The 18,015-nt window shown below is 36.9% G+C and overlaps 1 protein-coding gene across 1 annotated transcript in view; it reads right to left on the reverse strand.

The window, feature by feature from the left end:
* Positions 1-18,015, reverse strand: part of NFATC3 (nuclear factor of activated T cells 3) — a 129,007-nt gene that overhangs the window by 60,788 nt on the left and 50,204 nt on the right. The window lies entirely within an intron of this gene.

Genomic DNA, 18,015 nt, shown 5'->3' on the forward strand with positions numbered 1-18,015 from the left:
ACATGGTAATTTACTGGTTATCCTCCTCTACCCAGGAAAGGATATTAAGACTTTTGCCTATTATTACATAATATAATTTACCTAGGATGGTTTTTAGTCCAATAACATTTATAGAAAAGCAATGAAAGCCTGGACCATTGCAATAGCCTTATAACTGCTCTCCCTGTTTTCACCCTTGCTCCCCTTTAGGCCATTCTCTGTCCAGAAGCCAGAACAAACTTGTAACATAAATTGGATAATTTCACCCCCCTGCTCAAAACTCTTTTATGGCTTCCCTCCACATTCAGAACTAATTCAAATTCCTTATGATGATTTACAAGGCCTATGTGAATTGGGCCCTGGCTAACTTGTTGGCCTTATCGTCTATTCTCTCCCTTCCACAGTCTACTCTAGCCATGTTGGCCTTATTGCATGAACTATCCAGGCTCATTGCTAACCTCACACTTAATATTTTCATAATCTTCATATTACCTCACTCCTTCACTTCATTCAACTCTGTGCTCAAAATAAAGAACAAAATATTACTATTAAATTTTAAGGAATTACTGAAAGCCCTGAAAGGCAGACATTTATTCTTAATACTCTTATAGGATGTAGGCAAACACATTATAAAAATCAATTAAGGCTCTATGAAGCAGAGAAGGACAAAATCATGGAAACCACCTAAAAGACTGAAGCACTAAAATCACATGTACTGAAAGTTTACTAGGAGGTAGGAACTAAATAGAAAACAAGAATGGAAAGAAATAGATACACTAAATCTTTCCAAAGAGACCCTAAAGGGATGTTTATAACTGACTACATATAGAATTATAGAGAGAGCCTTATAACACCAAGGTCACAGGTTCGTATCCCCATACCAGCCATCTGCCAAAAAGAGAAAAAAAAAAAAGAAGAATTATGAAAAGAGGGAACAGGGCTGTCCACTTAGCTCAGTTGGTTAGAGCAAGGTGCTAATAACACCAAGTTGGATCCCTGTGCTGGCCAGCCTCCGAGAAAAAAAAGCCAGAAGTTCTGAGCCTCCATACCCCAGAGAATGATATTATCACTAGAAAATAAAGGTGAAGAAATCACTGATTTAGAACAGGTTTGGAAGGAGATAAATTAATGCTTTCAGTGTTAATCAGGTTGTATTCAAGGTAACACTGAGACATTTACATGGGAATGTGAGGCTATATAAGATGTATATTCTTTCAGCCCAGCCATAGTGTTACTGTACAATAAACACAATGCTTTGCAATCTAATTTGATAACAATACACAGTCCACTTTGCCTTAAAAGAATGCCATTTGAAATCTGCTTTCCTTTTGTTTTGACATGAGTATGCACTGACTTAAAAAACAAAAAGTCTGAGTACAGCAATATTTGTGGCACTTGAAACACTATTGAGTTGTGTTTTTTTTTTTGAGAGATGACCAGTAAGGGGATCTTAACCCTTGACTTGGTGTTGTCAGCACCATGCTCTCCCAAGTGAGCTAACCGGCCATTCCTATATAGGGATCCGAACCCGTGGCCATGGTGTTAACAGAACCACACTCTCCCAAATGAGCCACGGGCCGGCCCGAAACACTACTGAGTTTTAACTGCATTATGTTCTGTACTGCCTTTAGCAGCAGCGTGAAGTGACCAGAGCGCCACATACATTCTCTTACTCAACTCTGCCATTGTAATGCAAATGTAGCCATAGTCAATACATAAATTAAATGAGGGTGCCTGTATTCCTATACAACGTTATGGATGCTTAATTTTGAATTCTACATAATTTTCACATGTCACAAAATAGTATTCTTCTTTTGATTTTTTCTCTTCAACCATGTAAATATGTAAAAACCATTCCTAGCTTGCAAGCTGTACAAAAACAGGTGGAAGGCAAGTTTTGGCCAGTAGTTTGCCAACCCCGGGTTTAGAACAATATTTCTTAACTTGGGCAGTATCACTGTGGGTGAGGGGCAGGGAGGAAGTAAAGTGGAGGAATGGCATTTTGAAATTTTGTGGAGACGCATTTAGTTGTCAACATGATAAGTGAGGTGCACAACAGACATTTGATGAGAAGGGGCCAGAGATTCAAATTCTTCTCAATGCATGAGAAATCACAGTTCTTCAAAGCGAAGAACTAGCCTATGTTGCACAGAACTTGAGAATGTTCCATCAGACATTTATGTATAAGGAAAAGTTTATGAGCTTAGAACCCAACTCCTTAGTATACATAAATAGTTTTTAAATTGCAGGGTTTTTTTGTTTTTGTTTTTGTTTTTTTGTCTTTTTCGTGACCGGCACTCAGCCAGTGAGCGCACCGGCCATTCCTATATAGGATCCGAACCCACGGGGGGAGCATCGCTGCGCTCCCAGCACCGCACTCTCCCAAGTGCGCCACAGGCTCGGCCCAAAAATTACAGTTTTAATATACATGATTTTTTCGGGAATGCAACTACCATGTAAAGAGTTCATCATTTCAGAGAACCATGTCATTGCCAGTAATGCCACTCATGGAATTTTGGTTGCTTATCAACAGAATTGCCTTTGTATCTGCAACACTCACATTCATACTGCAGGTATAAGTGACTATTTCACTGTCTTCTACAGTCATTACCAAGCCTTTCCATTTTGAAACATATTATTTTATTATAATTTAGTTTCCATATTTATTTCCTCTTAATATTACAGCATTAAGTTGATATTCTTAAAATTATATGTATAGGCAATTATCTTTGAATTTCCATTTCAAGTTAATAAAGTAGTATTACAGAATATGTGTTTGTTTATTTTTACCTTTTTGGTGGCAGTCCAGTACAGGGATCTGAACTGTTTTTAAAGGATGAGGCTGGATCTGATAGAATTGAGACCCTCTGGTCTAGAAGATTTGCAACTAGGACTTTGCTGGTCAAGATGGTGAAATAGACAGTCCCCAGCATCACTCTCTCCCACAAATCAACCAATTTACAACTGTAAAAAAGCAACAACAGCCAAGCTGGGGCCGCTACAGCTCAGGGAAAGAGGAGGAGAGACCTATGGAGTGCATGAAGGCAGGAGAAGCCATGATGACAGAAAGAAAAAATTGTTCTACCATTTTGGGCCTCGGCTGCATCCAGGCTGGAGCTGCTGAGCACACGGAGCAGGAGCCAGCAGCTGTGCCCATCGGATGAAGTTGCTCGGAGGCAGCTGGGGAGAAGAGGGCCATGGTGGCCCCCAGGCCACCAAGACCACTACTAGGGTTCCTGTGGACCCACACAGGAGCAAAGAGCCACAACAACTGAAAAAACAGAGCCACTCAAAGGCTAGTGAGTCATCGTAAGGGACCAGCACACGGCCCATCCCATGGGAAATGTCTACAGCACTAGTGGTGGGGGAGATGGGTCCACTGGGAGAACACTGGGGCACAGCAAATACAGCTGATCTGCCCCCCTATCAGCAAAGGACCACTCAGAAGAGACTGGTCAGGAATACAGAATTGCATGGGATGCAGTCTGATGAAAAGACTCAGGCCCAGACCAGAGTTTCCATAGAACCCAGGTGAACCGGATCTCTCGAGAGCCAGAAGTACCTGTAAGGTCAACCATTAAAACCTGAGCTGCACAAAAAGCCTTCCCTAGGGAATCAGCAGCAAAGCAGCAATTTAGCTCAACAACAGAGCTCAAGTACTGGTCTCCACAGGAAGTTCCCCCATTTTAGAAGTAAGCAAAGGACAACAAATTAGTTCCAGTGCAGAGTTTAAATGATGGGAACAGCAAATAATCCAACACAGAAATGAATGAACAGACAAAGTACCCACAACCAGAGACAAAGTTTTCTGTTAACTAGTAAAAGTCTCATTTCACCAAAGAACACCTATAACACCTAGAAGGACCGGAAGTCCCCTGGGCTACCAAGCCAGAAACGGGGAAGGGCCGGGAGCCTCAGCAATGCCCCTTAACACCCACAACCAATCTCAAGGGTGGGGGACGAGAGCCTTGGCCATGCCCCCCCCTCCAACCCAGCAGTGGCCACTGAGCTGCTGCAGGAAGGACACTGGACTCTCCCAAGCTGGGGTGGTGGGGGGCCAAGGGCCTCAGCCATGCCCCCCAACACCCTCAGACAGCCCAGTGGAGACCACTGAGCTGCAGCAGGAAGCACCCTGGGCTCTCTTGAGCCAAGGCAGTGGGGGGCTGAGGGCCAAGGGCCCCCACCATCCACAGCCAGTCCAGTGGTGACCACCAAGCCACTGCAGGAAGCACCCCAGGTTTCCCAGCCGGGATGGTAGGGGACCAAGGGCTTTTGCCACACACCCCCTGACATTTGCACCTAGCCCAGCAATGACAAAGCCACCGCTGGAAGCCGCCACCCGTCTCCCCTGGGGGAATGAGGAGGGTGCCACAGGCCTCTATCCTGCCACTCCTCCTTCCTCCTTCTTCCATCCCATTTCCTTCCCCTTTCCCATCTCCCTCTTCCTCCCAACTGCTCCACAACATCCCAGAATGTAAAAAATAATATTAATAAAATTACATTTTCTTTAAAAAAAAAAAAGAAAGATTTGCAACTAAATAGGCACAAAGACCTAAGGATGCAAACACCAAAAGGTTTATGACAATGTTTTATAACAGGCAAGATTCTTTAATTCATACTGCAGAAACAATTCCAGATTCAAGAAGGATAAAACATAATTCCAAATACCTTCTCAAAGAATACAAGTAGAACATATAAAGCAGGAAACAAATGGCTAATAAATAAATGGAAAAGTGCTCAATTTTATTAAGTACCAAATAAATGATATACAACTTTTAACCTAACAAAATAGCAAAGAACAGGAAAGTGATAATAGCTTATATAGACAATTGTTTTCCCCTCTTGTGCCTGTATGATTTGCTCATTTTTTGTTTGTCACTTTAGTGTTATCAACTTGTACAAACCCTTTGTATATACTAAAGATAGTAACCCTTTGTCTTACAAGTTGAAAATAACATTTATCACTGATTCTGGATCTCAATTTCTACTTAAGAGGGAACACTTTTAGTTTCTTCTAGAATTTACTTCTGTATTTCTAAAAAGCATGCTCATACTGCTATTTCATAATTTTTTTCAAGGTTGGATATATTATCTTTTGATTATCTACCATGAAAAAGTTTGGCTCTTATAAAACACTTATACTTTTTCCTTCCCCATTCTCCCAGTAAAGCAATCCTTTTTTTTTTTTTCTACGTTAAATCACCATTCAGTGTTTGCATTATAACTGTGTGCTTGTTACCTACATAGCTGAGCCATGTAGTGTATTTTAATTACATTTCTTTTTTTTTTACAACTTTTTGTTTGGCCAGAGCTAATAAACTGCCTTTTATATTAGTATTAGGTTTGTCTCCATGTAACAGAAAAAATCCAAAGTAACAGTAAGTTAAACATGTTAAAAAGTAAATTTTATTTCTCTCTCAGAATCTATAGGTCTCTTCTGTTGGACCAGTGAGTTTGCCTAAAGCAAACCCTCCAGTCTCCTGTCTAGAGAGTAAACCTATTGCAGCCATTCTATGAGTTAAGAGAGGGGGTCAGAGGTCTCATGATTCAGTATGCAGGCTTTCATTATGCCTCCTCTTCTACACCCACCCCATTTTCAGTACAGATTATGTATGCCTTTCCTTCAGTTCTTCTAGAACCCAGAACCTCTACTTCATTCTCTCTAGAGTAAAGCATTCTCTCAGGGTAAGACAGGACTTATCACTTGGCTGTACCACATAATAAAGAAAAATCTGGGAAATCTGACTGCTTCTTTGTAGACTTTCATCCAGTCCTTCTGTTTTCAGCCTCAACTCACACCCACTCTCGTATATACCCAGTGCCTCAAATTCCTGAGCCTTTCCAGGTTTTAGGTGCAAAATAACTCGTGCTTCTTATTGGTTCTTTCTCCCCATCCAGCAGGCTTAAATTGCAGCTGTCTTATGTTTAGCGAAGATAAACACATGTGGTCAATTTACTACATTTAACTGGAAGTTGCAGTTTTCAGTAAATATTTATGTAGTCGGGAATCTGTCAATATTTTCATTTGTGATTTCTTTTACATGTTTTGGTATAAACAAGTTAATAAATTTTAAAGCTTTAATTAAATGAAAACTATTCCATTAGTATATACCTTGCCAACATGATCACAGTTTTTTAAAAGTTTAAATAAATCAATAACTAAAAAAGAGACTGAAAAAGTGTGGGCATATATATGTAAGTACATACTGATGAAGTTTAGCCATTATTCTCTTTTGGTTTGTATGGTGGCAGATGGGGTAAGTAATAATGAAATTCATCCACATGTACACACAGAGATGAAAAAGTGAAGGTAGAGAGTAGCTGTAGGAGGATACTTGGAAAATCTTTTAATTTTATTTTTCCACAAACTTTTTGAAGTACCCTCTTGTGTTCTGCATTAGTTCACTTAATCCTAACTCCTGTAGAGTATGTGTCATTTTTTTCTAGTTATGACAAATAATCTGAAGCTAAGAACGATTAGGGAACTTCCCCAAACTCATGGCTAATAAGTAATCCACCGTTCTTTCTGCTTACCCTTTCATGTTTAAACCTAAATTGAACAAATTATTCTATAAAACCAACTGCTCATCTAGTGGAGGAAGAAACAAAAACTTTACCACTGGCCTCTAAGTCCTGTGAAGAGGAAAGCATCTATTTTGTATCTCCAGAGCCAAGTACAGTATAGTCAAATAAAAAAATTTTAGAATAAGAGAATACAACTTGGTAGAGCAAAATAACTCATGGGGTTAGTCAATATATCATTTTTAAAAGAATTATAGCCACTAAAGTAGCTGGTCAAAATGGAGTAGTTAAACGTAAAACAGAAAATACAAATTAAGAATTTTATTGCCATTATTATCTAAATACAATAATGTACTGTTAAGTACTATATACCAAAGAATCCTAGTCATATTAGATGATTCACATTTATACCAACTTGGCAAAGACATAAGCCACCTGTCCTTTATACTTTGATAAAATAAACTGGCATTGGAGGAAGGTAATCATGCATATAAGATTTCAAAGGGAATATATTTCATAACACATATTTTGGCCAACATCGGCTCCAAGTGTACATACTATAGCATTAAAAAAATAGGGCTACTTTTCTGCATCTCAGGGATTTTAAAGGAAGACCAAATAAACTAATTAGACTATCATTCCACTTCCAGAAAGGCATTTATGGTTTAGGCAATAAACAAATTATTACCACTGTTAACACAACTCTGTAAAACTTTTCATCTAGAATCAGTATATGAGGATACTTCAAAAAGTTCTTAGAAAAACAGAAACTAAAGATAATTTGAATCTTGCCGTGAACTTTTTGAAGTACCCTCTTCTCTTCAGGCCACCCTCTGCTTTGTAGAAGAAAGTAAGCCAAGTTGTGTGTTATGTTTCTGTATCGTTTCCATAGCAAAGGTCTGTGCCTGCTTAATTTAACTAAAGCTGGAGGGTTAAAGCCTGAGGGTCACTACAGGACAGACTACAGCAACTTCAATAAGAGCAGTTCTATTATCAGTTCTGCTAAATTATTTGGGGGGAAGGGATATGAATATACCACCAGAAACATGACAACACACTGTAGAGACACTAAAAACACAAGATTAAATTTTAAATTTCCATCATACAAATTGCTTAAAGCTGAAATAACATCATATAAAAAATAATCACCTGGGGCTGGTCAGTTGGCTCAGCTGGTTTGAGCGTGGTGCTGATAATACCAAGGTCCAAGGTTTGATCCCTGTACCACCCAGCCAACGAAAAAAAAAAAAAAAAATCACCTGGAAATGGAGCTTGGTGGTGTATGATAAAGTACAAAGTCTAAAAAAAAAAAAACCCTCTAAAAATCTGTCTTCAAATTTCCGTAACTTGTGGGGTAAGATTAAAAATATTTATACTTCGGGCCGGCCCGTGGCTCACTTGGGAGAGTGCGGTGTTGAGAACACCAAGGCCCCGGGTTCGGATCCCATATAAGGGATGGCCGGTTAGCTTGCTGGCTGAGCGTGGTGCTGACAACACCAAGTCAAGGGTTAAGATCCCCTTACCGGTCATCTTTTTAAAAAAAAAAAAAAAAAAAATTTATACTTCAACAAAACTTATTATTGTATAATACATAAGGTTTTTATAAAACTTTTGATGTTTAATAAAAAAAGAAGTTGCAAAAATATTATATATACTTAGTCACATGAATCTTGCCCCTTGCTTTCCCCAACTGCAATACAGTATATACCTACAGTATTGAACTGTAGTACAATATCAAAACCTAGAATTTTTTTTTTTGGCAGCTGGCCTGTATGGGGATCTGAACCCTTGACCTTGGTGTTATAACAACATGCACTAACCAACTGAGCAAACCAGCCAGCCCTCCAAAACCAAGAAATTGACACTGGTACAATAACATTAACTAGACTACAGATCTTATTCATTTCTCACTTTTTTTTTTTACATGCATTCATTTGTGTGTGTAGTTTTATGCAATTTTATACCATGTATACACTATGTTAGTAATCACAAACACAGTCAAGATACAGAACTGTTCCATCACCACAAAGAAACTCTCTTGGGCTACCCCTTTATACTTGCACCCCTCAACCTGTCCCTATTTCCTGGCAACTGCTAAGCTGCTCTCTGTCTCAACAATTTTGTCACTTGAGAATATTATATAAATGGAATTATACAGTATATAATCCTCTGAGATTTTTTTTTCACTCAGGATAATTCCATGGAGAACACCCCAAGCTGTTGCATGTATCAATAATTTGCTGTAGAATGGTAGTGCACTGTATGAATATACCAGAGTTTGTTTAACTATCCATTTGAGTTGTTTCTAGGGGGCAATTAAAAATAAAGTTGTTATAAACATTAGTATACAGGTTATTTTGCTAACATAAGTTTTTCTCTTTCTGTGATAAATGCCTAAGGGTGAGATTGCTGGGTCATGTGGAAAGTGCAAGTTTTAGTTTTTTATGAACCTGACAAACTATATTCTGGAGTGGCTATGCCATTTTACATCCTCACAAGCAGTTTATGAAGCATCCAGTTTCTCTGAATCCTTGCCAGTATTTAGCATTTTCATTATTTTTTTAATTTTAGCTGTTCTAGTAGGTATGTAGTGATAACTCATTATGGTCTCAATTCTTGCAATTAAGAGCAGCACAAACCTACAAAACGTCATGACTTTAGCAAATTTTTGTTTTGGAGGGCAGCTAGCCAGTACAAGGATCAAACCCTGGACTTTGGTGTTATCAGAGCTACCCAACCAGCTCCTGAATTTAGCAATTTAAGCAGCATGTTGTCTTCCAGCACTTTTTGCATAAACATCCATACTAAAACAAATTCTTTTAAAACATTTTTTCTAAAACCTATACATTATATTAAAACATACAGAGAATCTATAATATATGTTAAATCATTTCAGACAAAATTCAGAAAGTTAAGACCTACAAAAGTCTCGTCAAATCTTAGTGACTGAAAATGTGCATTTTCATCAGAGAATTCCAATAAAACCTATTGATTTTAATTAAACAGGCAATTCTTCCATATTTGGATAAGTAATAACAGTAAAATAATCTGATTTACTTTAATGAGTAAAGACTATGTTAAATGTATTAGTTTCCCAGCAACAAGTACACAATTTAGGTCCTTTTTAGACTAAATTGCATCTATTTCTCACTTGTGCTTGAGCATTCTGAAGGCAATGTAGAGATACCCCCCCAAAAACAACACAAAGACATTGTGGATGTATAAACTACCACTGCCCCCCCCCCCCAATCACTGGGAACTTGGAAGGAGATTCTTAACAGTGCTGCATAATTCTACAATCCCTAACCCATTAACTATAAAAAGAAATGAGACATTATATATATATATATATATATATATATATATATATATCACACACACACACATCACTCATCAGTCCAATTTAATAATAAAAGAACATTCAGTCTCTATTTTACATACTCCATCTATGAAGTCACCACATTACAGAAAACACAAACAAGTGGACACTGGCTGCATGGTTCTTTTCTTGTATCCTTGAAATAGCAAAAAGTCTGCAAGAAATTCATTTGATAATAGTCAAAACCTATTCATGAATTTAAAAAACTAAAATAAAGTAAAATAAAAACCTACCAGCAAATTAGGTTAAAAGAATATCCTTCATCTGCTAAAAGGTTTATGTATATATATTAAAAACAAAAACAAAAAAACCCCACAAACAAACAAAACCCTATGAAAAGCCTATAGCCAGTAAATTACTTAATGGTGCAATTATGAATGCTTCTCCCCTGAGTTTGGGAAAAAGACAAGGATGTCCTCTATCACCACTTGTAATGAACAAGGTACTAGATCCTAATCAATGCAACATGGCAAGAAAAAGAAAAAAAAGTATAAACATTAGAAAAAAAAGAAGTAATACTGCCATTATACAAATATGACCTGACTGAATATTTAGAAAATAAACTATTAGGGTCATAGAATATAAAGTCAATATTAAAAAATCAATTGCAAGGCCAGCCCGTGGCTCACTCGGTAGAGTGCGGTGCTGATAACACCAAGGCCACAGGTTCGGATCCTATATAGGGATGGCCGGTTTGCTCACAGGCTGAGCGTGGTGCTGACAACACCAAGCCAAGGGCTGAGATCCCCTTACCGGTCATCTTTTAAAAAAAAAAAAAAAAAAAAAAAAAATCAATTGCATTTCTATATACTAGAAAGAAAAAATTAGAAAATGAAATAAAAAGCACTATTAGTAATAGCATTTTTAAAAAATCAAACACTTGGAAATAACAAAAGATGTAAAAAATTTCTACATTGAAAACTATAAAACACTGCTGAGAGATATTAAGAATCAACTGCCCTCAAACTGACCTACAGTTTCAAGGAAATCCTAATCAAAATCCTAGACTTTTTTTGTTTTGTTTTGATAGAGATTAAGCTGATTCTAAAATTCGTACGGAAATGCAAAGAGCCTAGAATAGACAAAACAATCTTAAAAGAAAAGAACGAAGCTGGAAGACTGACCCTACCAAGTGTCATGATTTATAAAGCCATTGTAATTAAGACAATGTAGTGATAACAGATGAAAAAGACCAATGGCACAGAACGAAAAGTCACCTGACTTGGACAAAGACACCAATGTAGTACAGTAGAAAAATGATGGGCTTTTCAATAATGTTACTGAGTCAATTTCATATCCATAAGAAAAAAATGTTTCTTAATCCTTACCTTTACTTGATACACAAATATTAATTTGAGATAGATCACAAACTTAAATGTAAGAGTTAAGACAATAAAGCTTCCAGAATAAAACAGGAGACTGTCTTTTCAAAACAATGGTGTAAGCAAAGATTCTTAAACGGGTTATAAAAGTACTAACCATGGAAGAAAAAACTGATAATCTGGACTTCATTAAGAAAGGACACAATTAGGGCTGAGCCCGTGGCGCACTTGGGAGAGTGCGGCTGGGAGCGCAGCGACGCTCCCGCCGCAGGTTCGGATCCTATATAGGAATGGCCGGTGCACTGGCCGGTGCACTCACTGGCTGAGTGCCGGTCACGAAAAAGACAAAAAAAAAAAAAAAAAAAGAAAGGACACAATTAAAGTAAAAAGCAACAGAGTAGGAGAAAAAATTTAATTTGCAATACAAATATCTGACAAAAGACTTATATCCAAAATATTAAAAATTTCTACAAATCGATAAGAAAAAAAACTAATTTAAAAATTGGTCAAAAGACAGAAACAGACACTTGACGAAAGAGGATATCCAAATGTCTAATAACATATGTAAAGGTGTTCAATATCATTGGTTATCAGGGAATCACAAATTAATACCACAGTAAGAAACTACTACATCCTTATAAGAACGGTTAAAATTAGAAGATTAACAACCAAGTTGTTATTGGCGAGGATGTAAAGGAACTGGAAATTTCATATATAACTGGGAGTAAAAATTGGTTTAGCTAATTAGGAAACCCAGTGATTCCACTTCTGGACATATACTAAAGAAAGCAAATGCTATGTCCACCAAAAGTTATATTTTAAAAAAAAGCACATACCAGCTTTATTCATTATTTTGTCCCAAACTGGACAAAAACCAGATGTCTGTGAACAGCACAACAGATGAAGAAATAGTAGCAAAAGCATATAATGAAATAACACACAGCAATGAAAAAGAATGAAAAGACTAGTCACACAGTCACAATGGTGAATAAAAGAAGCTAGTCAGAAAATAGAACATACTGTATGATTCCATTCATATGAAATTCAAGAATAAGAAAACTAATATATGGTGATAAGAGGTATGAAGCATGATTACTTTTGGTTGTGGGGTACAAATTGGGAAAAGGCACAAGGGAGCCTCCAGGGGTGCTTAAAATGTTCTATATATTAACCTGTGTGGTTGTTTTACAGGTATATATATATTTGTGTGTTAATCTATTGAGCCGTACATCTTAAGACTTGGGTACTTAACTGATATATTCTTACACAGCAATAAAAAGTTAGGGAAAAAAAAGTCAGCATGTACACAGTACAATCAAGGCACTTATCCTAGTCTTGAGAACCAAGTATAATCTTCTCAGTTGCTGGAGAAGAGCCACCTCTGTTAGTTGCAAGAATGTGGTCTCAGAAGTGGGCAAATACAAATAGAGTGTTCCATACATAGTACAACCCTGCAAGTGTGGCAGAGTATAAAGAATTAGGCACCAGTTCCACTTTCCATTTGAAATGACCTGCTCTCATATATACTGCTTATTTTTCTATTGATATTAGAAACAGAACTTTCAGATAAAAACATTGGAATGAAGTAGTATCACAATCTCCTTTCTCCAATACCTAACAAAATATACAAAACATATGTGTGTGCATGGAATGAGGAAACAGACAAAAATCTACGAATAACAACCGAACAAGCAAGGAAGAATGACTGACCTATAAACTTCAAAGGGTGGTGGTGGAGAATGGGGGATGGGTGGGATAAGGAATGTGAAACAGAAGATTCTGATGTAGTATACAGAGCTGCTAACCAATATACACCTTCATCTACCAAGAAGAGTAATAAGGAAAAGTAAGTAAATAAAATGCAGAGAATGCATTTGTAGCAAAGAAGATCAAAGTTGTAAGTAGACAGCCCTCAGGAAAGTCAAGAAAAACCCCTCAAGAATACAAGATCCTTAGGGCTGACCCATGGCTCACTGGGGAGAGTGCGGTGCTGATAACAGCAAGGCCACAGGTTCGGATCCATATATAGGGATGGCTGGTTGGCTCACTTCGGAGGGCGTGGTGCTGACAGCACCAAGTCAAGGGTTAAGATCCCCTTGCCGGTCATCTTTTAAAAAAAAAAAAAAAAAAAAAAAAGAATATGAGATCCTTTACAGCTAACTGATTTTTGACAAAGGTGCCACAAACACACCCTCTTCAATAAATGGTGCTGGGAAAACTGGATATCCACATTCAGAAGAATGAAATTAGACCCTTTACAATAATAAACCATATACAAAAATCAACTCAAAAGACTTTAATGTAAGACTCGAAACTACGACACTAGTAGAAAAAAACAGGGGAAAGCTCTAAGATACTGGCCTGGGCAATAATTTTTTGGATATGACCCCAAAAGCACAAGCAACAAAAGCAAAAATAGATAAATGGTATTACATAAAACTAAAAAGATCTTAGCAGTCAAGGGAACAATCAACAGAGTAAAGAGATAATCTACAGAATGGGAGAAAATATTTGCAAACTACACATCTAATAAGGGGTTAATATCCAAAATATAAAAGGAACTAAAACAACTCGATAGCAAGAAAATAATCCAATTAAAAAATGGGCAAAGGAACTGAACAGACATTTCCCAAAACAAGACATACAAATGGCCAACAGGTATATGAAAAAATGCCCAACATCACTGATCATTAGGGAAATACAAATTAAAACCACAATGAGATATCACCTCACACTTGTTAAAATGGCTATCATCAAAAAAACAAAAGATAGCAAGTTTTTGGGAGGGTATGGAGAAGAGGGAACCCTCACATGCTGTTGGTAGAAATGTAAATTAGTACAGCCACTATGAAAACTAGTATGAAGGTTCCTCAAAAAAATTAAATATATTATTACCATATGATCCAGCAAGCCTACTACTGGGCATATATCCAAAGGAAATGAAATCAGTATGTCAGGTATCTGCACTCCCATGTTTATTGCAGATGTTATTCACAGTAGTCAAGACATGGAATCAGTTTAAGTGTCCATCAATAGATGAATAAATAAAGAAAACGTGGTATACATACACAATGGAACACCATTCTGCCATAAAAAAAGAAACCTGTCATTTGCGACAACATTAATGAACATGGAGAACATTACGATAAGCGAAATAAGCCAGGCATAGAAAGACACATACCACATGATCTCACTCACATGTGGAATCTAAAATAGTTGATTTCACAGAAGTAGAGCGTGTAGATTGGTGGTTACCAGAGGTTGAGGTAGTTAGCGGGTGAGGGTGGGGGTTGCGGTGATGTTGGTCAAAGCATACAAAATTTCAGTTAGACAGCAGGAGTAAGTTCAAGAGATCTATTGCAAAATATGGTTACTATACTGAATAATATACAGGTATTAGATTCATGGAAAATGCTAAGAGAGTGGATGTTAAGTGTTCTCACCACGAAAATAATAACTATGTGAGATAACGCATATGTTAACTAGCTAGATTTAGTCATTCCACAATGTACTTCAAAACAATATATTGTGAACGGTAAACGCAATTTTATCTGCCAATTAAAAAAAAATTCAAAAGAAAAAGAAATTTGATGTGAAGAAACCCTGTCGTCTGAGTATACAGGACAAAATAAAAAGGTTTTGGTTTTTTTTTTTTTTTTTTTTAAAGATGACCAGTAAGGGGATCTTAACCCTTGACTTGGTGTTGTCAGCACCACGCTCTCCCAAGTGAGCTAACCGGCTATCCCTATATAGGGATCCGAACCATGGCCTTGGTGTTATCAGCACCACATTCTCCTAAGTGAGCCACGGGCTGGCCCCTAAAGAGTTTTTGGTATATTTTAAAAAATAAATAAATAAAAATAAAAGATCTTACATCCTGCTCCAGGGCCTTTGGCAGAGGCAGAAAGAGTCATGAGAACTTACCATCTTCTGGAACTCTGTGTTGTTACTCGGGGAACAAGCAAGGCTCATGAAAATACGATTCATACGAGAATACTGGGAGTGGGCCATTATACCTGATATTGTCCACTCTCTTAAGCCAAGTCCAATTAAGACTATCCTAACTTAATTTTCTACCTCTTTACCCCAATCTTCTTGAGCTATAGACCAGGGATCTCAAACAAAATGGGGACAGATGGTGCTGCAATTAGGCAATCATAATATAGATTTTTGTGATTTTTTTAATTACTTAAAAAAGGAACAAATTATGCAAAACACATTTGAAAAACATAAAGAGAGAACAAAACCTCCCCCTCAAAAACAAAACACATACACACACACAAAACAAAGCCCCAAAATTGGTTGCTTATGAGTGTTCCACGCTAAAAAAATTTAAGACTATAAATTCAAAAGTCTGGTCTAAAGGTAGTAAGTTATCTCAATTTATTGTTCACAGCCAATCACAGACTGAACTCTTTATTCTACTCTTTCCCTACTTCTCACGACTGCACTTGACTAGTCTTTTTTGTGTGTGTGTGGCTGGTCAGTACAGAGATCCAAACCCTTGAACCTGGTGTTCTAACACCACATTCTTTTTTTTTTTTTTTTTTTTTTTTTTGTCTTTTTGTCTTTTTTCGTGACCGGTACTCAGCCAGTGAGTGCACCGGCCATTCCTATATAGGATCCGAACCTGCGGCGGGAGCACCGCTGCGCTCCCAAGCGCTGCACTCTCCCGAGTGCGCCACGGTGCCGGCCCTAACACCACATTCTAACCAATTGAGCAAACCATCTAGCCCTTGCCTAGTCTTAAAAAAATAAATAAAATAAATTTTTAAAAATTCAAGAAATCAAGAGACCAAATATAATGATAAAATACCAAATGAGTGGAAAATGAAGCCAAGGAATCAAATTAAAATTTAAACCAAACTGCAGATCTAATAAATAGTTAGAAACACCAAGCAACAATCACTCAATAACATGAAGGAAAGGCTTTAAAAAAAAAAATCACAATAAATGATAAAGAACAACATTAAAACATCCAGAGAAAAGAACACATACACAGAGGATAGACAAAGACAAGTCAACACTTGAATAACAATTGGAATTGCTGAAGTAAAGGACAAAACAAATGGAACAGGAAATGTATATAGATGTGTAAAATAGAAAAATTTTCTCGCATAAAGGAAAAAATAATCTCAGATTGAAAGAGAACATCATGGGGGAGGGAAGAAAAAAAAAAGAGAGAACATCATAGGTAAACATCATGAAAGACTGATAAAGACCACCAACATCCAGAAATACAATGGTTAAGTCAATCACTTCAATATAATGTAATTATTCTTCAAGCAACAAGTTAGAAAAAAAAGTCATTCACAAGGAGAATATAAAAACATTGACGATATCAAAAGTGTCAGTCTCCCCTTAAGTAGGGAATCAGTTTAAAGGAAAACTGTGGAAACAAATCACTGGACCCCTAAAAAACTTCTATTCGTTTATGCACTGAAATAATTTGTTTCGTGTCAAGAAAAGTCAAAGAAAGTGCTGGTGGATCACTCAATTGGTTAGAGAGTGGAGCTGATAACACTAAAGTCAAGGGTTCAGATCCCCTTACCGGCCAGGTGCCAAAAAACAAAAAAGAAAAGTCAGAGATACAGGAAACTAAACAAAGAATCTGCTTCTTTAATCAAATTGAGATAAATTCTCATTTAACAACAAAATATGACTGTAATAAATGGCACAATTCCTGGGTTGTGTTTTCCTGACATTTCTTTTTTTTTTTTTGTCTTTTTCGTGACCGGCACTCAGCCAGTGAGTGCACCGGCCAGTCCTACATAGGATCCGAACCCGCGGCGGGAGCATCACTGGGCTCCCAGCGCTGCACTCTCCCAGTGCGCCACGGGCTCGGCCCTTCCTGACATTTCTTGCTACAAATCATTTAAAAACCCATCTAAAACGCAAATTTTGCTTGTCAATAACTACAAAAACATGTTTAGATAATAATAATAAATCATAAAGCATGACTGGTATAAAAGATGATGAGTTGTAAATTATATTTGTTGAAATCACTTCAGTATAATTAGTTTCTCTACTCAGTAGTCAATGTCAGCTGACAAAAAAATGTCTATGCAGTTCTGAGAGAGAAAATGGGTGACTTAAGATTACTATTTACAACCATTCTGATGTTTAAGTATATAAAGGCAATAAACAGGCATTCTCAAACATGAAAGAACTCGAGGAATTTAGAATCCAAAGCCCTCTTTAAACAACAAAAAAACTTAACAATGAAATAAATAAAAAAGAACTAGCAGTGAGCACTGAATCCAACTAGATATAAGACTAAGGCTAAACACCAGAGGATTAGAGTGGAATAGCCATGGATCTGAAAAGAAAAATAATATACACAAAATTCAGGAGGTAGATAGTAGAGAAGGGGAGGAAGTTTAAGAGAGCTAATAACCTTATTTTTCAGAGCAGGGAGTCAATTCTAAATCTGAAACGAGTTCAATCTCTCAATAATTTACTTAATCTCTTTTTTTGACCTACCTTAGAAAGATCTTTTAGGAACTCTTAAAGTGAAGAAGAGTATCTAAGATTCATTTTTTAGTTTTACTATAGTTTCATGTTTTAATGCTTCATTCAAGCAAACTTAAAGTTAATATTCAACTGTTATGATTTAAAACTTTAATATTTCATATATATCAAATATGACGTTTTTTAAAATTTCACTTTTATTTTCTTCTAATAAATTCAAATAAAAATAAATATTTTAATTATCAAAATGTTCAGTGTGATCCTGTGCTTAAGAAATTCATTTATTTTAACTATCCATCCAGTCTTCCACTAAATACAAGAGTACTTCAAAAAGTTCATGAA

The sequence above is a fragment of the Cynocephalus volans genome, chromosome 10 (assembly GCF_027409185.1).
Source record: "Cynocephalus volans isolate mCynVol1 chromosome 10, mCynVol1.pri, whole genome shotgun sequence".
Taxonomy (NCBI): Eukaryota; Metazoa; Chordata; class Mammalia; order Dermoptera; family Cynocephalidae; genus Cynocephalus; species Cynocephalus volans.